This window comes from Phoenix dactylifera, chromosome 11, assembly GCF_051530095.1.
Source record: "Phoenix dactylifera cultivar Ajwa chromosome 11, Ajwa_hap1_PhDact_Kaust_v1.1, whole genome shotgun sequence".
Lineage (NCBI taxonomy): Eukaryota > Viridiplantae > Streptophyta > Magnoliopsida > Arecales > Arecaceae > Phoenix > Phoenix dactylifera.
In genome coordinates, this window is record NC_143200.1 from 8,780,112 (window position 1) to 8,806,648 (window position 26,537).

Consider the following 26,537-nt stretch of genomic DNA (forward strand, 5'->3'; position numbering starts at 1 on the left):
CCATATAATATAATAGAATTATATCCCACACAATATGCATCAAAAATGGAAGATACATATTGTATATAATCAAATTCCACATTATATGATAGAATCAAATTCCACATAATATGCATCAAAGGAAAATACTGATTGGGTGCAAGACGTGATATTCGTAAAAAATTAAGAGACTATGAAATCTATTATAAACTCCCTTAAAGGGAGGTTTTGTACTTTTCTTTAATAAATCGGTGGATTTCTCCTCCATGGATAACAAAAGAAAAAAGAATAAAGCTTGATAAGGTTAAAAGGTTGTACTTGGTATCAAGTCTGTTCAAGTGTGTACAAATAGTGGGCAGTGACTCTAATCCCTCCTCAACTTGATGTGAAAATTTGAAGAAATCTGAGTCCAGTTCCTGTTAAATGATTGGACTCGTTCCGGTAGATAGGTCCCCATCAACCCCTGATTGGTTGTTCAGTGTTGCATGGATGATCCATCACCAAAATTGGACTCTAAGTCTACTGGTTTAGAGCTTGGATTGTCATGGCTGCATTTTTAGGTTTTCACCTTATATATGATAAAAGAATCATAAGTCTTGTCTCCACAACCATATATTGCTCAATTTTCGGTTGCATGCAAGGTTTGTGCCTGCGTTGTAAGCCATGCCTATATACTTGTTAATTTCAGAGACTTTAATCAACAGATCATCAAATTCTTTGTAACAAAGGCTAAATCTTGCACTTGACTTACAATAAACTTTAATGATTGATGATGTTCTTGAAGCAAATGACCCATGATGTGAAAATTAGCATGACCAGAAAATGATTACAACATACAGGTAAGAATGAATGGTCTTTCAGTAGCAAAGCTATGAATTTTTGTCTTAAAGAATCCTTCTTAAATCCTTAATTGTGCACATGCTTGATTTTCTCATTGCAGTTTGATATAGACCTTGCATTGGCCAATCATTTTACGTTTTAAATTAATAAAAAGACAAATTATTGCCTAAACCTTGTCTAAAGCTTAGAGCCTAAGCTCAGTATGTACTTTGCAATGGCTGCATCTGAAGTATCAAATGATGAACCTGGATAACATGATGCAACATGGGCTAGGATGCACCAATTGTCATAACAATTTTGCCTGAGTTCCATCCTTTCATGACCACAAGGTTTAAGGTAACTATGAATACTTTAAGAGAGCCAGGTATAGGAGGACTGCTATCAAACAAGATCAATCAAGATCCATTAATCAACTGCAATTTAGATTTGAAGAGATCTCCAAGTCCCTAAAGGGAAGATTATTATGGATAGGCTATTCACTTGTTGTGTTTGTTACAGCACTTTACAACCTAAGCTTTAAGATCTTATAGTTAACAATCAACCCCAGACAACTTGCACTGTATCTTTTGTGGCTCAAATCAAAAGCATCATTTGAGAGTGACAACTAGAAAATGTATTAGAACTTTTACTTTACAGGTTGTGTAAACAATTCCTTCTCTCACCCAATCTGTCATAGCCCACCTTACATAAGAAGGTGTGAAGATTTAAAAAGCCAGATGAGTACCACATTTGCTAAGTTAATTGAAAGTGATTTGCCATGCAGTGCTTCAGCAGTTAAATATTGATGCTGCCATATGAAGTGGAAAATGCGACAAATATTTCATTTTGTTAGTTTTAGACACCAATACTAACTCTACCATTTATGATTAAATTTCAAAAATCAAAAACATGGTTGTATGTATTTCTGCTTTATGTTGCTTATAGTTCTTTCTAAATATGAATGTAGATAAATAAATTGAGGTCAGATTGGCCATCTTATAGGCTAGCAAAGGCTAGTGGAATCATAACCAGATTTGTTATATAAAAGGTTTAAATTTGGTGTTACCTCCTTGTGGTTTATTGGTCTGAATACTTTATTTTTCTATACTTTAATGAGCTTATTTGCATCATGGATCTAGCTTAAGGTCATGTGCCACTATCTCAGGGTCAATCTTCGAAGAAGATTGATTCAACAAATTGCCTGGTTTATGGCTAAACTATTCTCTTAGCTCCATGACTTTTCTGCCACATATTAATGGAAAGAAATAAGAAACTAAAGCTGAAACAAGTATATAGGAAAGAATTGGTGTATGTGAAGTTGTGACCTAGAAGCAAGAAATACCAAGGAACTTACGCATTTAAAGAGAGGACGAGAGGCAAAGCAACAAGACAAAAGGAGGGAAGGGCCTACAAATGATGGACCCCATCAAAATATGTGGGGCCTGCTTTGGTCAATTGACCATAAAAGGGACAAGCTCTCAAGTCCCGAAGTGGGTCTCAACCAGTCATATGGAGCCAAGTACCCTTGATACCTAATTTCATTTCTTGGTTTTTCCTTGCCTCATGGTTTTTTGATAAAGTCCTTGTCTCATGGTTACTTTGCCTTGTAGGTTTTCCGTTCACCTTTTCTTAGTGCCCACTCCACCTAGCTCAGAGTTTTCTCCCTGTATTCGCAACTTGATCGAGCAAAAGCTGCACAAATACCTCACTCTTCCTTCACTCTTCCTTCTATAAATACCCATGAGAACCCACAGGACAAAGTCCATGCCAAAATACACCTCTTAATCTCCTTAGAAATCCATACAACACCATCTCTCTCTTTCAAATTCATTTAATTGCAAAAACCACAACCGATCTCTCTAACCCACCAGAACTCGACCAGCATTCATTTACAAACTCCACCTCTCCTACTCTCCAAGTCTTTTCTATCTTTCCACTATATAATGCGAGTATACCATCTCTGAAGAGAACCAAACAAACACATTCTTCCCTATATTGATCCACCAAAACACTTAACCTCTCCACTCCTTAAGCCTCTTCTTCCTTTATCTATTTCTTCACAGGGGTTGTCTAATCCTACCCTATCGAAGATGAAGAACAGGGCTTCCACTTTCTTCAAACAGGTAGTCTCAATTCTTGTAACAATTGTTAGGACCAAGTCAATGGCAGTGAAAAGCAAAACCAGTTCCCTGAAGACACGTCTCATCATCTTCGGCCTGTTTCGAAACAAGAAGCTCCTGAGGAGTGCAATCTCTCACAAAATTCATGCACTGATGGGCCAGGAGAAAGGCAGTGTAGGTGGTCAAGGACTTGAGGACTACAGCAAGGCAATCGTGCTGTCTAATGCAGCAGAAAGTGCACACTGAATCAATGGAGTATGATGAAGATGATGACTATCCTGACCTGACACACTCACTATTCGACTTGAATGATGATGGCAATGATGATGATCTTGTTGACCGTACGAGCTCAGTTATTGATCTGGTTAGAAATTCTCGAGATGATGCTTCTGACTTCAACCTTGAGGATGAGATTGACCACGTCGCTGATGTGTTCATAAGGAGGTTCCATAGGCAGATAAAGTTGCAGAAGCAGGAGTCCATCAGAAGGTACCAAGAAATGCTGGAAAGGAGTATTTAAGAGGAGACAGAAGGTGGTCGGTCACAAATGATTAGTTTAGCTATCTTGGTGGGGCTTAAAGTAAAAATCATAATCAAGTAGGTGCATTCTGGTTGCATTCTGGCTTTGATAGAATGATGTAAAAATCATAATCTGGCCTAAGAGTTTAGCCCATTGATCTTGAACCTTTTTCTTATTATTTTCCCTTCATGGGCCTCTGTACAGAGCCCATGCTATAGGTTCATATTACTCCACATGGAATAAAGACTGCTTTCCAAGTATATATCGGGTCACATAGATTATTATCAAGCATTAATATAGAGAAACTGATCAGTATTTGCAGAAAAAATATCCAAAGATATAACTATGGAAATGATGACAAGTGAATATATGAATGGAAGTTTACAAGTTATACCATGGGAAAACTGAACGATGTAAACTAATCAAGATAGTCAGAATATGCAACCAAAATCTGAAGTGACAACAAGTAGGTGAAGATCTGGGATTTGCTAAAGGTCAAGAAAGAAAAGGGAGTGACCTACGATAACATGAATTGACAATATGAGAAAAATAGATGCTTGTTTTGACAGAGAACATATTTTTGAGAGAATTGACAGAGAACATAGTTGTAAATCAAAATCATATATAGGTGGGATGAGGTATTTTTCATTTTGATCTAAAATACATGCTTAAGTCTAAATATGGTTGTCTTAGATTTATCTTCTCACGGATGGAGATCATGTTTTAGACATCATCCATAATGATCCTCTTCATACAACTTACTCTTAGGCATAAGACAAAATATTCAGCTGTGCAAAAATTATAAGAACCTGACACAACTTATATAAAAATTTTAGAAAGATGAGATACAGACGTTGATACTTCAATAGAGAAGGAAAGGTGCACCCATAGTAGGGCATATTACTGGAAGTTTACAAGTTATACCATGGGAAAACTGAACGATGTAAACTAATCAAGATAGTCAGAATATGCAACCAAAATCTGAAGTGACGTCAAGTAGGTGAAGATCTTGGATTTGTTAAAGGTCAAAAAAGAAAAGGGAATGACCAAAGATAACATGAATTGACAATATGAGAAAAATAGATGCTTGTTTTGACAGAGAACATATTTTTGAGAGAATTGACAGAGAATATAGTTGTAAAACAAAATCATATATAGGTGGGATGAGGTATTTTTCATTTTGATCTAAAATACCTGCTTAAGTCTAAATATGGTTGTCTTAAATTTATCTTCTTACTGATGGAGATCATGTTTTAGACAGCATCCATAATAATCCTTTTCATACAACTTACTCTTAGGCATAAGACAAAAATATTCTGCTATGCAAAAATTATAAGAACATGACACAACTTACATAAAAATTTTGGAAAGATGAGATACAGACCTTGATACTTCAATAGACAAGGAAAGGTGCACCCAAAGTACGGCATATTTTTTTGGAGTAACAAGATCGTAAAAGCTGCTACAACTGACATACTATTCTCATATATTTTGCATGAAATAGAAGACGCCATATATATGTATCACTGACTAGGCTCCTAATTTCAGTTTACAATTAATGTAAATCTTAGTCCAGCTATTGTAATCAATAATTCACCAGAAAAGATCCTACATATTGTTGCACAATAATTCAATTCAATGATGATCTGAATAACTTGATCTAAGAATATCATAATGTTCTTTCTCCTCTGAGGAAATATTCAAAACTGATTACTCTTTGCTGAAAAAATAATAACAGAACCTAATGAAGAAGATTCTACAAACAAATATCTAATCGCCCCATGAGATTCATCCATGGTAGAGTTGCAATTTGCAAAAGACCTGCTCAAGAAGAATGGCTTCAAGTCATGAACTTTATAATCCTAGTGCTCCATTATCCAACCAATGCAAGAGTGCGCATGCACGCGCACGAGAGAGAGAGAGAGAGAGAGAGGGAGAGAGAGAGAAAGAGAGGGGAGAGAGAGAGAGCAACAGATTTCCTTAAAGGAAAGGGAAAAATTAAGAGCAGTCATCACATCTAATGTTTCTCCATAGTTCTTCCACATTCACATTAATATGGACTTCAGTTGTTCCTGTTATACTCTCACAGTGCAATACATCCTTTCCAAATACATCTATAAAATTTGAGAGTAATTCATAGTGATCCTCCTTGAACATCATGTGCTTATCTAATTTCTCTGAAAATATAGGAGCCATATCAATTGACTCCTCAATAGAGATCATGCCTTGGGAAGAAATCCAAGGATCTGAAGCACAAAGGTTTAGTGGCCTAATTCTGCAGTATAAGTGTACCAAAATTGTACAAGATCAATACATAAATTAAGAAAGTCACCAAAATAAAGATGACTGAAAACAGCCGCCTAGAATTCCTTTTCCCCCAGGTTTCATTTTACTTTGTAACTCTATGTATGAGGAAAAGGTGGGCAACCTCCCTACCTACCTAGTACCAATTAAATGAAGTTGAAGGATAGCATGAACCACACTTGAGGAGTTCTTACAACAAGCTTATCTCAAATGAACAAATCTACGACATGAAATAAGCAAGATTTAGAAATATCAAAGTTGAGTCTCTATATTTAGAATCCTGTACTTCATTCAACTTTGAATTTGTCATATACATTTTGAGGGCATCAAGAGATATTATCAGATAAATCTAAGTATTGTTAGATGCCACCTGGAAAGTTTGGTTAAAGTTTCTATGGTCAGATCACTTTTTATACAAACATCTCCTGGATTTATACTGGCCTGGCAGAATCTTTATGCTAGTTGCTTAGAGGTTTGATATATGTAGTGGGGCTTTTCTGGTTGTGTTCAAAGGTGTCTATCCACAAAACTTTTGAATCTCATTTTTGACCGGTTCAGCAATACACCCTGCACTTTAAGGTTTCACTTTTGCACCATTAAATAACTATGTAAGATCAATGTTATTGAAGATGCATTAAGTGACCTCCACAACAGAATGCAAGAGCTATGAAATAAAATGGAAAGTTAGGAAAGTGACTTCATGCAAAAGATATAAAACTGCAATATAATTGGGTCCAAAACTTCGACATTTTGGAAGGATATATATATGATGAGTCATAACACATTAATGTCCTTACTTCATGAAGGTCGAAAGAAATAGAAAATTGGGACATAAACAAAGATAGGTGATATACTGCTGACTGCTTTATCCACATGATACTTTTGCGCACTTGGACTTGGAGCATCAATGACCATAAGCAATATCAAAAAGATGCAATATTTCTTGCCTCAGGAAGGAAATCATTTGATCTGCTTGGATCAAGGAGAGCTAAGTATGCAATATCGAGATACTCTTTTTCTTTGGTTATTGTAGTAAAATTCCTACGGATCCCCATCAATTGCCCGTAGGTGTATTTCATCAAATAGTCAGATTTTTGTCCTCTGAAGATAAAATCCGACTCAAAAATAAGAAGAAGAAAAAGAAGAAACTTTAAGAAACTTAATTTTAGATTTTTTTTTTCCAAAATGCCTTTCACAGTTCAATGTAAAATTTAGGCAATTGTTCAATGAAACTGTAAAAAATTTGAGATTTTCCAAATGATTATTTTTGCTCAAAAGTTTTAATACAGATGGAATTAAGGACCAAATATTTGGGGCTTGAAGGCCGTGAAAGTCAAAGAAATGATAAATCTCATCATAGCAGATTCATTTAGTTCATAAAAAACTAATATATAGAGAAGAAATAAAATAAGAGGGGTTCATTTTGATCCAAGAATACGCTGATCATGATGCAGGTGAGGTAGCTTTGTTCTAAAGCCCATGGCATGGATCTAGGGCTCCTCGGCCCTCCATTCCTCCATGATTTGTCGACCATCTGCTGACAAAAAGGAGGAAGAACTTTGGTGCTTGTTGATTGGATACTCCATTAGAGCAGTGATGACACCAGAAATGGTTGTATACGATAGGCTATTCGTATCATCGAAGAAGAGGAGAGAAAGACTAGATGATGTGACGGTGGTGGAAGAAGGGGGAGAGATGGAATTTGGCGAGTTGTTTTTTGCGCTCCAAATGGCTCTCCCACCATGCTCTAATTGCAGACGGATACCGTGTAAGGACGGGCCCGGACCATGGGCCGTATTGGCCTAAAGCCGGCAAGGCCAACCGACTTTAGCTCGTGGCCTCCGAGGAGAAGAAAGAGCAGAGGATCACAAATCCGTCTTCCACAGAGCGATGAGGCCAGGTAGTTGAACTCCCCGACTATGCAGGGAGTTAAAATGGCCGCCGACCGTCTCACAGTGCTTATCCGCCTACGATCCTCGTGGGCGGAGCAACTGCAAGGGCTTATCCGCTCGAGAACCAAAAAAAAAAAACCTTCCCCCTTATCCCTCTGAGATTACTGAGATTTTTCCTCTCCTCCCTCCTCCTCCTCTTTTCCCCGGCGGCTGGCGTGCCACTCCGGCCGAGCACCGCTGCCCAAAGCCTTCTTTTCTCTCCAATTTCTTTGTATCCTCTGTTTCGAGGCTTCTTTTCCCTGCTTTGAACTCCGCTGTCGCTAACTGCAGGCCTTGGCATATCGCGGTCAGCACCTTCACTTGTTGAGTGAGCAGGTTGAATTACTTATTGTCCACAGGCACGATGGGGTGTTCCGATGGAGCAGGTTCCGAGCTCTGCAACGATCCTCGAGGGGGGGCGTCAGAGCGTGGCATTGTAAGTACGCGATACGCCGCAAGTTCCTTGTGACTTTATGATGGTTGTCTCTTCCTTCAATGGAGGCCAATGCTGCTGGAGTTTGGTAGCCCTTCCTCTAGCGCTAATATGTTGCTGCTGAATCCGAGCTGAGGTCGGGGTGTAATTCGGACGACCCTGAGATCGGCTAGAGACGAGCTAAAAAAGTGAGTTTTCGGCAGGGAACTCTATGATGCTTAAGCCAGAATAACGAGGCAACAGTATGGAAGAAAGTGAGTTTTAGCAAAGTGTGGTGCTCTATAAGTAGTATTGCATGCATACCTGAGGTCCTCCGGGTTGCCCCTTTATATAGGGAAGCTTATTTTGTTGTTATCTGGCCTGACGTGTACAATGATGGCCAGGTAACAGCCGGTAGTACGATCGAGGCGTGAGTGCCAGTCCACGTGGGCGGCAGGCAATGCTGATGGGGTGCAGGCTATGGTGCTGCCAAGACAACAGTTTGCCAGAGCTGTCGGTTGTTGAGACTGTCAGTCTTTATCAACATGTGCTGATTGCTTTCTTCGGTTGTTGGCTCCTTGGTTGATCGACTTCTTGGTCGGAGCCAAGGCAGCTTACTTTGGTTGGTCGGCTGCTCGGCTGAGGCCGAGGTTATTCTCCTCGGCTTATGTTCAAGATAAAAGAAGTAGATCTGGCCCAAGATCAAGGTTTCTAATATTTTTCTAATAATAATCATTGACTATTCATTTTTATTGATTCTGTGAAAGTGTATGGGTAGTATGTGCATTGATTCAAGTAGTGAATGCATTGATGCGACTAATAAGCAGCAATGAAACATGACCATCTGCAGGTTCTTTTCATGTTTTATTGCCCAGTAGACAATCCAAGAGGAGGGGGATAAATTGGGTACTAAATAAAACTTAGATCTTTTTAGATAATCTAATGTGGATTATGAAAGCTTTTTTGATTTTAATCTAAAGAGATTAGTCAAACTATAAAGAAAGCAATAGAGAAGAAATGCTCAAAGAACCGCAACACAAACACAAGAAATTTTATAGTGGTTCGGAGCCAATCCTGCTCCTACGTCCACTCCCTAAGCCTCACTTGGGAGTTCACTATAATCCCTCGGATTACAACCGGTTGTTTTATAAGCTCACAACCAAACTTGTTGTTTTCACGAGATCACAACGAACTCGGTCGGTTTTTACAGACTCACCGACTAGAACCAATCCGATTGTTTTTTGGGGTTCACAATCAAACCCAGTTGGTTTTTCCTGCCTCACCAACCACAACCTTACAATGTTGGTTTTGACTGGCTCACTAACAAACCTTAATCCTTAGATTTAATCCTCTAATTGAATCAAGTAACAAAATCAGAGTTTAAATGTTTGAGAGTTATAGCTTCTAAAAAAGCAGATTTAACAATATAAGCAATGTGAAAAGGAAGAAGCTCTCAAACAGATTTTTTCTGAAGGAAGACGTGGCTTCTCCTTGTCTAGATCCTCTCTTGAATATCCCGGTGGTTGAGGATCAAATGATCGAGCCTTGAATGTGAGAAGTACTTCTGAAATCAATGTAGGGGCAGTTACTCCTCTTTTCGCTTTGAAAGGCTCTAACTTTTCTTTGGTGGTTGTAAAACTTGAATGCTCTCGATTCCTCTTTGTGTTCTTGTCCCTTCTAGACTTATACACCCTTTTCAGAGCTTTACTCTTCAAAATATAACCATTGGAAGGAGTGAAAGAGTCGTCCTGACATGACTGTGCAACCTGACAATGTGACCATTGGGATCGGAGTCGACTCACATGACTTGGAGACGGCTCGGCTGAAACTGGAGACGACTTGCATTCTTCGAGAGACGACTCACTCACGACATTTTTAGAAGTACTGGCCATGCGCTCTTTCAGGAGATGGCTCGCGACATTACAGAGTCGACTCACCAAAAGCGGGAGACAACTCGCATCCTTCAGGTGTCGACTCGGCCTCAGTGTATCAGAAATTAACTTTCTGACTTTTCTCATCGGAGTCGACTCGTCCACAGCTGGGGTGGACTCGGCCTCAGAAGCTTTAAAAACTCGATCTCTGACTTGGTCCTCGGAGTCGACTCAGCATCAACGGAGTCGACTCGGCATCAACGGAAGTTGACTCGGTCTTAGTGCCGCTGAAAATACTTCTCTAACTTTCTTGTCGGAGTCGACTTGCTCACAGCTGGAGTCGACTCGGCATCAGTTGGCTTGAAAGCGGATCTTCTGTCTTTTTGCAGGAGTCGACTCGGCCACAGTTGGAGTCGACTCGGCATCAGTTGGCTTGAAAGCGGGTTTTCTGTCTTTTCGCAGGAGTCGACTCGTCCACAGTTGGAGTCGACTCGGCATCATTTGGCTTGAAAGCGGGTTTTCTGTCTTTTCGCAGGAGTCGACTCGTCCACAGTTGGAGTCCACTTGCGCACTGTACCTCAGAAAATACTTCTCTGTCTTTGCTCTTCGAGTCGGCTCGGCCTCAGTCGGAGTCGACTCGTGTTTGGACTCAAAAATTCTGCTCTCTACCAATTCGTCAGGAGTCGACTCGTCCGTAGCTGGGAGTCGCCTCGAGGGCGTGCCAGATAGCAGCCAGAGTCGATTCGAAAATTCTTGGAGTTCTAGGTGGATTGTTGATGCTAAGCTAGCGGTTAGCTGCCTGATAAAAGGCAAACTGTTAAATGCAGTTGAAAAAGAAAATGCGAGCACCAACCAACCCGTCATGGAGTACATGGTCTGAGCAAGTGAAGTGACATGCCAAACCAACAAATAACCCACTCAATCACTTGTAATGCTCTTGCAGAATATGCTAGTAGTATTTTGATTTTTTTAAATCTTCTTTTTCTTTTTTTTTCCTTAGGAAATTCTTATCATGAATGTGAAGCTGGAAATAAGCTCATCACTTTTATCATGCTTCAAAAGAAAATGATTAAATTGGTTCCTTTGGATCCGAATTAAGTTGATGTGATATTTTAGAATTCTGAAATTCTAATATAGTGCTCCACTGTGATAATTATCAATTTTACCCACAAAAGCTTCTCTTCTTGTATATTAATGTATGTAGGATTGGATGAAAATATGTTGGCTGGTAAAGCTCAGCATTCAAGAAGGAACAGCTTACATTAGCCACTTCTTGATAGTCTTGTTCTCTCAAAAAGAACATGTTATGGTTCGGCTCAGCTGTTTTTGATGCAACTCATTATTTGCTTCTTTTGCACTTTCTTTTTCATGGAATGTGAATTATATTCATAGTTACATTGTCCAAGTCTGCTAGTAGAACATGGTCCTCTTTTTTGGTTGACCAGCAACATGTCAAACTTTATTCCATAATAGAAGTTGCACCCATCATACACAACTTCAATGTTTTCCATGATAATTGTTGAATATTTTGCTGTCCTGGACACATAAATATATAAGGGTTCGGTTTCTAAGTAGAGAAGATGGAAGTCTTTACCGCCTCTCAATTGAGGGACACACGTTACATTGATACCATGCAGCATGATGCAGCACGAGCAGAATTAATTTCTACCTCATCATTTTTTTAAGATGTTCGTTGGGCAATTGCAGAGGAAGGTATTCAATATTCTTTACAAAGTAGTAGATATTCCCTTCATGGCGACATACAAATTCAAGATCATTGTAAGCGACCCATGCCATTGTTCTGTTTCTAAGTGCAGTTATTGATATAGCATTTGTATCATCAAGCTATTGAAGTGGATCTTTACATAAAGTTCTAAGGGATTTCTCATTTCTTTTACATATAGTCATATAGCAAAGTCTGAAATGTCACCAATAAAATTTAGAAACTTCAGATTTGTTGGTTCCTTGTTATCAGTCAGGAGTATTTAGCACACGCAGTGCACATCTGACGTAGGGGCAGCTGAATAAATTGTTTTTTTGATAATTCACCTACGTTGTGTTTGTATCGGTCTAAACATCCTTTGGATAGAGTGGGTTCGAAGGGGGGAACATTTTTGATAAACGGTAGTGTTTCATCATTTTCAGACTTCGAGCAATATTTGCAGCTTCATGGCCTTGAACGAAGCAACTTTGGCTGCATAGTATATAGGGTATTCTTCATCTTCCAAACAGGGCCGGCCCCACTATTAAACGACTAAGATGGTTGCCTAAGCTCCGGCCCAATATAAGGCCCACCGCAGTCAGCCGCCCATAAGGCCCTGTGAAACAGCTGAACAGAAGTCGCCGAACAAGCTACGCAGCTGGTCTGCTCCACCAGCTCATGCCTCTTTTTTTTTTTGGTGGAAAAAAAAAAAACGGGACAAGACGTGGGAAAGTCGCCGACTCGCCGTCCCAATCCCATCGCAGCCGGAGCCATGGAACAGGGTTACAGGCGAACAGAGAAGTCAGAAGATTAAACTCTTCTTCCTTCCTCCTTCGCCGTCCTTGGTCCCAAATCCCAGTAGCTCCCTTCGCCGTTCCCAAATCCCCCTTCGGCAGTCCGGCGTCTTCTCGTCTTGGTCGCAGGGGCCAGGAGCCTTCTGTGGTTCCGCCAAAATCACATCTCTTATCGCCTCTGTTCGCCGACTCGCCGTTCCCAAATCCCACTTCGGCAGTGGGCAGTCCGGCGTCTTCTCGTCTGGGTCGCAGGAGCCAGGAGCATTCCGCCAAAATCATATCTCCCATCTCTTACCCAAGTCCTCGGCTGCTCCCAATCCCATCCACTGATCCATGGTGGTTGCTCAGTTGCTCTCGACGGCTTAATATCCAGGATTCCAAATGGCAGTTAAAGTTTTTTTTTCCTAATTCCTACTTACTATCTTTTGTTTTTTTTTCCTTTCTCCTATCAGGATTTTTCTTATGAGGTCTTGGATGGCCTTGGGAACGTCTTTGAATTGAACTGTAATAAATTACAAAGCTTATTGCGAATTTAGAGGTTTCTCTGTTGGGCGTTGGGCCTTGGAATTTTTTTGGTTTTTTTCTATTTGACTAAAAAACATTACTGCTTTTCTAAAGAGTCAAAGAGATATAGATTTCTTATGATACCAGACTTTAATTTCTTCTAACTTGTAATCTTCGGAAGATAAATTAGATTTTAGTGCATTCCTTTCTATATATACAATAAGAAGTGAACATGGTTTATTACAAAGATCAGATTCCATTACTGTATCATGCATGTACAGATGAGGTTCCAATCTGAATCAGTAATTCTTGAGCATCCAGATGAGGCTCAAATAAGGAGTGCTAGCCCTCGTGTTTGTCTTTTTCTTCTGTTTACAGAGTAGAATGATATCTGGTTTTGTTTTGCATCTTGTTATTAGGTTTTATCTTATTTTCATGTGATCCATGATAATTTTCTGCTGTATATACTTGTTCTGGAACGGTATGACACTGACTGTGACGGTGTCTATACATCTCTTTGAACCATTTCATTTTTGAAAAATACCATCCTCCCCGGTTCTGTTCTCTACTATAAGCAGGGGAAGTGCCATACCGAAAATTAAGACATTTAGCTTATGATTGTTTATTCGTTTTAATATCTAGAATTTCTAGAAGTGCCATACCAAAGTTTGGATATTTGTTTGGATTTATTTATGATTACTGGTTTTTGCTGGAAATGCCAGCTTTTGATTCCCTACATCCCTTTCGTTTCTTGAATAAGTTTTATCTTTTTCATTTTTGAATAGTTTGCATCGGGGTCGTTCCCAAATATCGATGGTTGCGACTTCGGCCTCTTCTCCAACTCCACCCGTCAGTCTCTGGCGGTGGCACCGCTTCTTGCCGTCGAGTTTGGCACAGCTTGTCGGAACTGGAGTTCATCGTTGAGTCTGCTTTCCTTGACATTTCAGATTTTATCATTTTTAACTCTCTTATATTTTGATTTATTTGTGGTGATTTTCTTAATTATTTTTTTTAATAATATTATTTTTAGATTCAAATGTCCAATTCATGTCTCCCCGTTTGGGTCGCTATCTGGGCAATAGGGAGTTTTGTTTATACCTTATCCTAACAACCTGAGTAATCACCTCAACTGGGTGCCACATGGACAAATCTAAGAGATAGAACAAGTTTGAGTAGGGTTGTCAAGTGTCATCTGTTAGGCCAAATAGAGCTCCGCCAAGGTAGGCGGAACGACCATGGAGCTTAAAGATATTGGTCGAACGGCATGTGGATATTGGATCTAGATTTAAGCCACTCTGGTGGCAAGTGATAACTAGACCTTCGACCTAACGATAGCGCTCTTGCAATGTATGGAAGTGCATGACTAGCTATTGCTAGAACGAGAAAAAAGTAAGGATAATAGGATGTAACTATCGGAACTACTCGAAATATCATGTGGAGAATCAACGCGGATGATGATGAGTAGGACCTACGGTTACTTAACCCGCTTATAGTTGTATTATATAAATAATGAGTTATAACTGAAAGAAAAATTCTTTGACCAATCAAACACCTACTATTATTTTCATCTTTACCTTAAATTTATCTTAGATTTATCTTTAATTTTCTTGCCTTAATCTAGTTTATCCATAGCTATTAGCAGAGAATCGTAACTCAAGACACAACCTACCCCCTCATCTTTCAGATAAGTAGTATCACAACAGTGAAAGTTCTTAAAAGTCGAGGCAGCAGCACCCGTGCTACCAACCATTCACGCTATCTTTGTTTTAGTTGCTGACACTGATAGTATGTCCGCATACTTGTACGAACCTATCAGGAATGCGCACGCTGTTTATTCCTCCCAATGGAGATTCCAACGACCAATACAAACTCAAGCAGCTTGTTTAGATGGCATGAGCAACCAAATATACGGTTCATCTGGTTTGTCTAGTTAAATAAATTTTAAAGAGAAAATCCTTCGTGGCATTAGGAGATCACCAAACTTCATGCTACCACTCACGTTCACAGGTGCCAAATCCTAGTTTCTTTAACGGGCTGTGGAGACGGAACAAGTCGATCTCCTGTCTTAAAGATGCAGGCATCTTGCCTTCCTAAAAAGGAAAAAAATACAGGCATCTCCATGCATCACGCTTGTGTGGTCATGCAGTCATCGACCGTGAATCCTAGAAGCAATCCGTGTATCGCTTGCACCAACTACATGCTTGCACGCTTATCAGATCTTACGGAGGATTAAATTATTGAGAGTAGTTAGTAGCTGCATACTATGTGCTTTTGCTACTAGAAGGATGAGCCACATTTCTGGCCTAGTGGTTCATGTTATAGTTTTAGAATTCATTGGCAGTATGTATTTACAATTACCATTAAATTTCTTAATCACAGAAAACGAGGGATGTTACACGGGGCCACGTAGTTCATTAGTTTATCTATTAATATTAGAAAGACAATTCATTTGATCACCAAATGAACCCTATTACTTCACATCCGGGCCATGTTGGGTCAGGGCCAAGTCTAGCCGAAATCAAGCCCCAAAGGCTTGAAGGCTTTGGGCTAACCTGGTCCATTGCATCTCTATCTATCTCCCCTGTTCCCGAACAGTGATCACTGGGTTATTTCCCCAGTTCCCTCGTTAGGTATTGATTACGCCCAAAGAATAACGCGGCTATCGCAGTATACATTGGGGTGTCGATTCCACAGGGAGAAGGTAGGAACACTAAAAGGAACTACAAAACTAAAAAGAAATATCAAAGCAGTAAAATGTGATGTGAATGTTTAAAAGTAAATTGACAATTAGATTGTAGTAGTGAAAAGATGTGACCAGAATTAATGGCAGCAAAGCATCGGGAATTCCTCACTTGAATCAGGTAATTCCATTCATATTTGATCCATTGGATAACTCAATTAGAGATCATAGCACCAGATTCTCTAATTGGAGGATATAGCATTACAATCAAAATATTTAGTGGTAATTCTAGAAAATCATTCTCCTCTTTTAAAACCAAGGATTGTTATCCTTTTAGACTCAGATTCAAAGACAAAAATATACCCAATGGCAATATTTCAGCAAAAAATACACTAACTGGATAAACAATCAAATCTAGATATAATCAAGCACCTCAACAATTCTATAGAAAAAGACATGGCTGAATCTATGAAAAGAATAGGTTCAAGATTATTCCAACACAAGAAAGATCTATTGATGAGAAATAATAAACAAAAATTGTATCAACATGAGAATCTATTACATAGATCAAATATAAATGAAACTACCATCATCCAAGCGAGTTCATCCCTAGCTTCACCAAAGAATTAGCTCTCCATGAATTTTTGGCTCCTCTTGATGATTTCTTTGTAATGCAGCATTTTTTTTCTTTAGAACGGCGTGCTCCCCAAGTATATATATGATTTTGGGGCTAAAAACCCTAGGAAACACGACTTAGACACGTTTGCATGTGTTTTTCCGACTTTACCCTCGAGCACCAACGTCAGCATGAGGTTCGGGAGACTCTCCAGATCGCATCTGATCTTCAAATTTTATGTTCTTATAGTCATTTGAAAGCTCTGGAAGTCTAGTTTCCAACAAAATTTGAATCATCTCAATTGGACTTCTGTAGCTCCCGAAATCATCAAAATACTACACAAAGGTCTGATCTGTCAGGGCCCAGGCTGGCGGTTTAGGGAAACCTAACTTTGCAACTTCATAACTTTCTCTCTGGAGCTCCAATTGACCTGATTCTTGATGCATATGAAACCTCAACATGTCTACTTCATCTCCACTAAGTTTCATTTCATTCGGACTGCAATGGGATATTCAATCTTCTTAACTCCATTCCTACAATAAAATCACCAAAATCAATTAAGACTTGGACACTTTGTGAAGTAAAGTTCAGATTAGAAAAATATCATAAAAATATCCAAATCATGCTTAAGTCTTAACAATTTAGCCTAAAGTGGTAGTGTTAAAAGGTACATTTTCATGCACCTATCACACCTCCCAACCAGCTTATTGCTAGTCCCTAGCAATTTAAGCGAAGAAAAAGAACGGACTATATCCAACCCAGTGTAGACAGCTTTTGCATGAGCTAAGCAATAATATTCAAGTATAACAAATAAAGTACTCGCAAGAGATCAACAATACTATCAAAATCAGTCCATCAAGAGCAGCTCCCAGAATTCGTGTGTGTGTGTACTCTAAGCCGTAACCATCTTACCACCAACCCTGACACATACAACGTCGAGAACATTTCAAACAAAAGCTTCAACTCCATATCTCACAGGTATAATATTCAATAGTAGACTGGTGTAAGGGGTCTCTCTATGGAGTGGAGAAAGGGTGTTCACACAAATATATGAGAAGGCAAGTGTTCATGAACAAGCAACAAACAAGCATTGATCTTATGATAGGATCACCAACCATTGGGAACTCAACCATTCTTACCACAAACCCACTTAGGATCAAAAAGGTCAATAATAAAAGGTTGTAATGAGGCTAAAGTTAAGTAAAATAAAAATAATAAAAGGATGGATAAGAGAATTCAAAAGAACTTTCCAGTACATGCTAGAGGTCTTCACAAGATATAACATCAAGCACAACTTCCTCAAACCGCTTGTACCTTTTTTTTTTCTTTTCTCTTTTTTTTTCTTTTTTTTTCACGCTAGTCATACCATTTGGTTATTTCATCAACAACTTCATACTAGCATTTTGAACCTGTGACAAGCAGTTTGGGAACCAATAGAATCATTTTCAGAATGGAGATTAGAGCCTGAGATATTTTCAAGGCCTGTGGTAATAGAAAGCTGAAGCTGCTGGTGGAGTTGATTTGTTTCTTTGTTTCTTTCTTTTTTTTTTCTTCTTCCTTTTTTTTTTTTTAACACAACCTTTGGTTGCAATTATGGAGTCCATTTTAGCAAACCTGCCAGCACCAATGAGAAACCACCACAGTACATCCCCTTTCTTGTCTTCATTATTTGCGGACCAATTATTTATCATCCCTAGCATGTACTTGAAAGTAAAAGGTAGGAAAGATATAATAATTTAGGCTCAACTCCAATGTGGAGGGGGGGGGTAAGGACATATGGGTTTACAAAGGAAAGGGTTCTTTTTTTTTTCGGCTCAAAATGGCTTCTAATGGATAAAACATGGGTTAGCTTGAAAGGCTCAAACGTTCATCCTAAATTGACCTTCATCATCTCCTAAGTATAATCAACCAACATACCACAAACTGTGCAATAAAAATTCCCAATAGAGCAACCAATTCAAAAAAATCAATGAACGCATGCCACAAGTCTCTGAACATGATGAACTCTCTCTCTCTCTCTAATACTCACCAATGCGTAAATACTTAAGTTTGAGAGTTCTCTAATTGTATGCATTGAACATCCATCAAACCACAAGGCTTAGATGCGTGCATAAAAAAAGAATTCAAAGGGTGTCTTAATAGTGTGACTAAGATAGAAAAATTGACTCCAGCAAAAATACTCTGTAATCATTTGTTTTTTTTTTAAAGCAAATTCATGCAAAAACATATACACATGGGCTGCCCTCCCCCAACTAAAACATGACATTGTCCTCAATGTATGGAAATAAAAGCATAGAAAACAAAATAGGATAGAGGTCACCTGATTAGCGGAGCACAAATCCATGGTAAAAACAGGAAGCTGGCAAACCTGAAAATTAAACTAAGGAAACCAAACAAAATAAAACAAAACAAGCAAAAACAAAAACTGAAACAAAGACAAAATAAAGAAAAACAAAAAGAAACAAGGAAAAAGATAAACGTACCTGCATGGGCATAGCATCACTGTTCGTAGACGGGGTCCATGAGAAGAATATCTTCCTCTACTGGAGCCTCTTTCTCAAGGACCGGCTTGAGTCTCTGGCCATTTACCTTAAGCATCCGACCATCTCTAGGATCTTCTATCTCTACCGCTCCATTCTCAAATGTATGCTTTACCACAAAAGGACCAGTCCACCTAGATCGTAATTTACCAGGGTGTTTATGAAGCCTAGAATCATATAAGTATACTCGTTGATTAGGTACAAACGTTTTTCTAAGAATATTTCTATCATGAAATGCCTTCATCTTAGCCTTGTAAATTTTAGAATTTTCATAAGCTTCATTTCGCAACTCTTCTAACTCGGTCATCTGGAACTTCCTAAGCTCACCGGCTTCAGGTAAATCAAAGTTAAAGTTCTTAATAGCCCAATAGGCTCTATGTTCTAGCTCTACCGGTAGGTGGCAAGGTTTACCAAAAACAAGCCTATAAGGTGACATGCCTAGGGGGGTCTTGAAAGCTGTATGGTATGCCCAAAGTGCATTAGTTAATCGCAATGACCAATCCTTTCGGTCGGGGTTAACCATTTTCTCTAAAATACGCTTAATCTCTCTATTAGCAAGCTCTACCTGCCCACTTGTTTGAGGATGGTAAGCTGTAGAAATCTTATGCACCACCCCATACTTCCTCATCAATGCTTCAAAGGAACGGTTACAAAAATGTGTACCCCGGTCACTAATGATAACACGTGGTGTACCAAAACGAGACAACACATTTTCCTTTAGAAATTTAATTACTGTCTTATTGTCATTGTTCCTACAAGTTGCAGCTTCTACCCATTTGGACACATAATCTACTGCAACAATAATATATAGATAACCAAAAGAAGGAGGAAACGGTCCCATAAAATCTATACCCCAGCAATCAAAAATTTCTATCACTAAAATTGGATTCAAAGGCATCATATTACGACGGGACAAAGCTCCTAATTTTTGACATTTCTCACAAGAACGACAATAAACATTTGTGTCTCGAAACAATGATGGCCAATAAAATCCACACTGCAAAATTTTTGCAGCGGTTTTCTTCATAGAGAAATGGCCTCCACAAGCTTGGGAATGACAGAATTCTAAGACACTTGCTATCTCATCATCTGGGACACATCTCCTCATAATTTGGTCAGGACAGTACTTAAAAAGATGTGGATCATCCCAATAAAAAGAACGTACCTCTGTTAAGAACTTCTGCTTATCCTGTGCATTCCAGTCTGATGGCATCTCACCTGTTACCAAATAATTGACAATATGTGCAAACTATGGCATGGAGGTGATAGAAAATAATTGTTCATCTGGAAAATCATCACGGATCGGTGGTGTATATGTAGTATCCTCAAATATTAACCTTGAGAGGTGATCAGCCACCCCATTCTCTAAACCCTTCTTGTCCTTGATGGTTAGATTAAATTCCTGCAAAAGCAAGATCCACCTAATTAATCGCGCCTTAGCATCCTTCTTTGCGAGAAGGTACTTAAGGGCTGCATGATCTGTAAAAATTGTAATAGGCGAGCCAATCAAATAAGCACGGAATTTATCTAATGCAAATACTACAGCTAGTAGTTCTTTTTCAGTAGTAGAATAATTCATTTGAGCACTATTTAAAGTCCTACTAGCATAATAAATGACAAAGGGCTTTCCCTCTCTCCGTTGACCAAAGACAGCCCCTACTGCGTAGTCACTTGCATCACACATAATTTCAAAAGGTAAACTCCAATCTGGTGGCTGCATAATGGGAGCTGAAGTGAGCTTCCCAATAAGCGTTTGGAATGCCGCTTGGCACTCTTGTGTCCACTCAAATAGGGTATCCTTAACTAGAAGGTTACACAATGGTCTAGATATGGCAGAAAAATTCTGGATAAACCTCCTATAGAAACCAGCATGACCAAGGAATGATCTAACATCCTTCACAGTCTTAGGTGTGGGCAACTTAGAGATCAACTCAATTTTGGATTGATCAACCTCTATTCCCCTAGAGGAAACAATATGGCCCAAAACAATACCCGAAGGCACCATAAAATGGCATTTCTCCCAATTCAATACAAGGCCTTTTTCTTTGCAACGAGCTAGAACCCTTGTTAAATTAAACAAACATTCATCAAAGGAGTCACCAAAAACAGTCAAGTCATCCATAAACACCTCCATGCAATTCTCAACCATATCACTAAAAATACTCATCATGCACCTTTGAAAGGTAGCTGGAGCATTACACAAACCAAATGGCATACGACGAAATGCATAAGTTCCAAAGGGACATATAAAAGTGGTCTTATCTTGGTCCTCTAAAGCAATTTCAATTTGATAATAACCAGAATAACCATCTAAAAAACAATAAAAGGGATGACCAGCTACACGCTCTAAGATTTGGTCGATGAATGGAAGGGGAAAATGATCTTTGCGAGTGGCAGCATTTAACTTCCTATAATCAATGCACATGCGCCACCCGGTTGCTGCTTTGGTAGGGACTAATTCTCCTACATCATTCTTCACTACTGTGACACCTGACTTTTTAGAAACTACCTGCGTAGGACTAACCCACTTGCTGTCGGCAATCGGATAAATAATACCCGCATCTAACAGTTTTAAGACTTCATTTTTCACAACTTCTTTCATGGTAGGGTTTAGCCTGCGTTGGGGGTCTCTACGAGGGTTAGCTCCCTCCTCCAAGTGAATCCTATGAGAACAAATTAAAGGGCTGATGCCTTTAATGTCGGCCATGGTCCAACCAAGTGCAGATTTATGCTCATTCAAAGTTGTAAGTAATTTTTTACCTTGTGATGCACTTAAGTCAGAAGAAATTATTACAGGAAAGGTATCACCTGGACCAAGAAATGCATGTTTTAAACCCTTAGGCAGTGGCTTTAACTCGACTTTTGGGGCTTCAATGGTAGATGGCTTCGGTTGTTCTCGCATCAAGGGCAGCTCCTCAAATCTTGGTTGCCATGTCCTCGTCCCATAATCCTGAGATGAATCAAAAACAGCACAAATATTAGTAACATCATTAGAGTCAAATGTGCTATCAAACCCAGAATTAATAAGAAAATATTCAAGAGGATCGGGGTCATGTTTTGTGATGGCTTCCTCTTGCATAAGTGTGTTTATCAGGTAAGTTTGGTGACACTCATCGTCCTCCTGTGGCTGTTTGCTTATGTGGAAGATATTGACCTCAAGGGTCATATGCCCAAAGGACAACTTCATCAATCCATTCCTGCAATTAATAAGAGCATTAGCGGTGGCAAGAAAAGGTCTACCTAAAATAATGCGGATTTTTGATTCAGAAATAACAACAGAGTGTGTGTCTAGAATCAAGAAATCAACAGGATAGTAAAATTTATCAACTTGAATTAACACATCCTCAACTATCCCCCTTGGTATCTTTACTGACCGATCAGCTAACTGTAAGACCACAGAGGTGGGTTTGATCTCTCCTAATCCCAATTGCAAGTAAACAGAATAAGGCATGAGATTGACACTAGCTCCCAAATCAAGTAAGGCCTGTGCAAACTCATGATTCCCAATAATACAAGAAATTGTGGGGCATCCTGGGTCCTTATATTTTGGTGGGATTCTCTGTTCAATCAAAGCACTTACTTGTTCCGTTAGAAAAGCTGTTTTCTTAACATGGTGTTTTCTTTTTACAGTGCACAAATCTTTAAGGACCTTTGCATAAGTTGGAACCTGTTTTATCACATGTAACAAAGGAAGATTAATTTTCACTTGCCTTAGGTTCTCTAGGATCTCGCTACTATGGTCCATAACTCTTGAGGTAGACTTGAGAGCTTGAGGAAAGGGCACTCTAACTGGACTCTTCACTATCTCTTCCTCTCTTGGAACATCAACTACATCACTACTCAACTTCTCTTGTGTGTCCTTAGGCTTGGGAACCCTTTCTATAACCTTACCACTTCGAGTAGTTATGGAATTAACCTCCTTAAGATCTTGCCTATCAGGGTTAGAAGTTTGTGCCATATGCTGACCTTGGGGATTGGGTTGAGCTTGCGATGGAAATTTTCCTCGCTCATTTACGATTAAAGCACTAATCAACTTAGACACTTGACTCCTAATCTCTTTATTTTCCTCAACCACCTGAGTAATCATTGATTCAAACTTCTGGTTTGTCTTATTCTGAGCCTCAATAGAAGCATGTAGTGTGTCCTCTAAAGGATTCCTAGAAGATGGGGCATGGTATGGAGGTGTAGAATAAGCTCTAGGCAGCTGTGGTTGTGCAGGATGTTGCGGGTCAGATTTCCAACTAAAGTTAGGATGGTTCCTCCAACCAGGATTATAGGTATCTGAAAAGGGTGTAAAAGGCTTCTTGTACATACCTAGGGCATTACAATGTTCCTCATACACACCCCTCATTTCAGCAAATGTGGGACAATCCTGAGCTAGGTGATCCACTCCACCACATACAAAACAGGGTCCATGGGACTCAACACGAGAAACAGTATGTGTAACCTTTGTATCCTTTGTTTTTAAGGCCTCTAACTCCCTAGTCAGAATTTCTATCCGGGCCTTGAGATTATCCTCCTCTCTAAGATGGTAAATTCCTCCACTAGAAGGAGTAGCTGTAGGTCGTGACCTACTAGTACTATCAGTCGCACTAGGTCCTGTCCAAGTATGAGCTTTCTCAGCTAGATCATTCAGGTACTCTATGGCCTCATCCGGATCTTTCTGCAAGAACTCACCATTACACATCATCTCTACAAATTGGCGCTCTCTAGGTGTAAGTCCCTCATAAAAGTAACTAACTAAACGCCAACTCTCATAGCCGTGATGAGGACACAAGTTCAACAAATCTTTAAACCTCTCCCACACCTGATACAAAGTCTCACTATCCTTTTGTGCAAAGGTTGAAATCTGTCTCTTCAAACCACTGGTCTTATGGTGGGGGAAGTATTTGTTAAAGAAAACCTGTGTCATCTCATCCCAAGATCCTATTGACCGCGGTCTCAGTGAATACAACCAACTTTTCGCTCTATCTTTCAGAGAAAATGGAAAAAACTTAAGTCTAACTGCATCTATTGTACCGGGTTGACTATGAAAAGTCGCCACTACCTCCTCAAACTCTCTAATGTGCACGTAAGGATTTTCATTCTCTAAGCCATGAAAGGTAGAAAGTAACTGTATCATTCCTGGTTTAAAATCCTGTTGTGGGACATTGGGTGGGAACATAATGCATGACGGTGTGGCTGTGCGTGTAGGATGGAGATAGTCCTGGAGAGTCCTAATGGGCTGATCTTCGTGATTGCTCATGGTGTTAGAATTAGATGGCGTATCGGGCAAATTCACAGGAAAAGTGTCAGGTTCTAATTCCGGTCTTCTTGCAAATCTACCTAACTCGTCTCTATGCCTACGCATGCAACACAAAATATATGTATATTATTTTTATTTTATTTTTTTTTTTTTGCACAATCAAATCAAAACTATGAATGAAATAAACTGAAGACAAAAAGCAAGAGAAAAAAAAAAAGAAGAAGGAACGAGGTTACCGCTTTGACGAATTAATTCAGCAAACCTATTCCTTGAAGCGCTTCTTGTACCGTTCTCCCCGGCAACGGCGCCAAAATTTGATTACGCCCAAAGAATAACGCGGCTATCGCAGTATACATTGGGGTGTCGATTCCACAGGGAGAAGGTAGGAACACTAAAAGGAACTACAAAACTAAAAAGAAATATCAAAGCAGTAAAATGTGATGTGAATGTTTAAAAGTAAATTGACAATTAGATTGTAGTAGTGAAAAGATGTGACCAGAATTAATGGCAGCAAAGCATCGGGAATCCTCACTTGAATCAGGTAATTCCATTCATATTTGATCCATTGGATAACTCAATTAGAGATCATAGCACCAGATTCTCTAATTGGAGGATATAGCATTACAATCAAAATATTTAGTGGTAATTCTAGAAAATCATTCTCCTCTTTTAAAACCAAGGATTGTTATCCTTTTAGACTCAGATTCAAAGACAAAAATATACCCAATGGCAATATTTCAGCAAAAAATCACACTAACTGAATAAACAATCAAATCTAGATATAATCAAGCACCTCAACAATTCTATAGAAAAAGACATGGCTGAATCTATGAAAAGAATAGGTTCAAGATTATTCCAACACAAGAAAGATCTATTGATGAGAAATGATAAACAAAAATTGTATCAACATGAGAATCTATTACATAGATCAAATATAAATGAAACTACCATCATCCAAGCGAGTTCATCCCTAGCTTCACCAAAGAATTAGCTCTCCATAAATTTTTGGCTCCTCTTGATGATTTCTTTGTAATGCAGCATTTTTTTTCTTTAGAACGGCGTGCTCCCCAAGTATATATATGATTTTGGGGCTAAAAACCCTAGGAAACACGACTTAGACACGTTTGCATGTGTTTTTCCGACTTTACCCTCGAGCACCAACGTCAGCATGAGGTTCGGGAGACTCTCCAGATCGCATCTGATCTTCAAATTTTATGTTCTTATAGTCATTTGAAAGCTCTGGAAGTCTAGTTTCCAACAAAATTTGAATCATCTCAATTGGACTTCTGTAGCTCCCGAAATCATCAAAATACTACACAAAGGTCTGATCTGTCAGGGCCCAGGCTGGCGGTTTAGGGAAACCTAACTTTGCAACTTCATAACTTTCTCTCTGGAGCTCCAATTGACCTGATTCTTGATGCATATGAAACCTCAACATGTCTACTTCATCTCCACTAAGTTTCATTTCATTCGGACTGCAATGGGATATTCAATCTTCTTAACTCCATTCCTACAATAAAATCACCAAAATCAATTAAGACTTGGACACTTTGTGAAGTAAAGTTCAGATTAGAAAAATATCATAAAAATATTCAAATCATGCTTAAGTCTTAACAATTTAGCCTAAAGTGGTAGTGTTAAAAGGTACATTTTCATGCACCTATCAGGTATGAAGTAGAACCAGATAACCCATTTGATCACCGTTCGTTGATTCATGGTCTCCACTTGAATGGATGGCCAGAACCAGAAGGAAACATGGACTAGGCATCGTGCTACAATTGTCACACATCCAAGCCAAAATTCGTCTTTGGTTAATTCGGTGCATTTTGGTTCTACAAGGGAAGAACGAGCACGGAGTTTAATTTCCCCACGTACTCACGTCGCAAGGGCGTAGACGGCAGGCGGGGGCGTGCCAAAGGGAAGAAAAAGACTCGGCCGATCCAAAAGCTTGGAATGTTTGGACTCGTGCGAACTCTGACGTGACGAGCCATGTGGGACTTTGCCGGTCACTGGAATTCTTGACGTCTATTTTGTCGTGTTCTGAGGGCGGGCAAGGACCGCAGGGAGAAGGGTGAGAGCGCGCGAGAAAAGCATGGGGGAATGCCAGCCTTCAACTGCGACCATGCCATTGCCATTTGCCAGCCCAACCCTTCCCCTCTCTTACACATGCTGTCATGCACTTTTCTGTCAGTCGACACATCTATCTCGCTCTCGCCAACCAATCCCAAAAGCTTTGACCACAGTCAAGAAAACACTGCAATCCCAGGGAGAGGGAGATAGAGAGTGAGTGAGAGTGAAGAAAGAAGATGGGAAGCCATCCAATAATGGATCTCTCTAGGCGGATTCCCCAGAGAGTCCAAACTCCAAAGAAGGGAGCTACTAGAGTACATTTTTTTAAGCTATCTTCTCCTCTCATATAAGATCAAAAGATACAAAGCTTTTCAAGTTTATGTTTCCTTTTAGAGTAATTTATGCATAAGTGGTGAAAACTGAAAAGTAA

General features: G+C 39.4%; 1 non-coding gene and 2 pseudogenes across 1 annotated transcript; 2 read left to right on the plus strand and 1 right to left on the minus strand.

Moving 5' to 3' along the window:
• Positions 1 to 2,420: 2,420 nt before the first annotated feature.
• Positions 2,421 to 3,683, plus strand: LOC103723100 (uncharacterized; annotated as a pseudogene).
• Positions 3,684 to 17,874: 14,191 nt separating this feature from the next.
• LOC120112552 (uncharacterized) lies at positions 17,875 to 24,548 on the minus strand (annotated as a pseudogene).
• Positions 23,550 to 23,657, plus strand: LOC120112670 (small nucleolar RNA R71). The gene has a single exon (XR_005514245.1). It is a non-coding gene; the product is annotated as a small nucleolar RNA R71 (small nucleolar RNA).
• Positions 24,549 to 26,537: the final 1,989 nt, after the last annotated feature.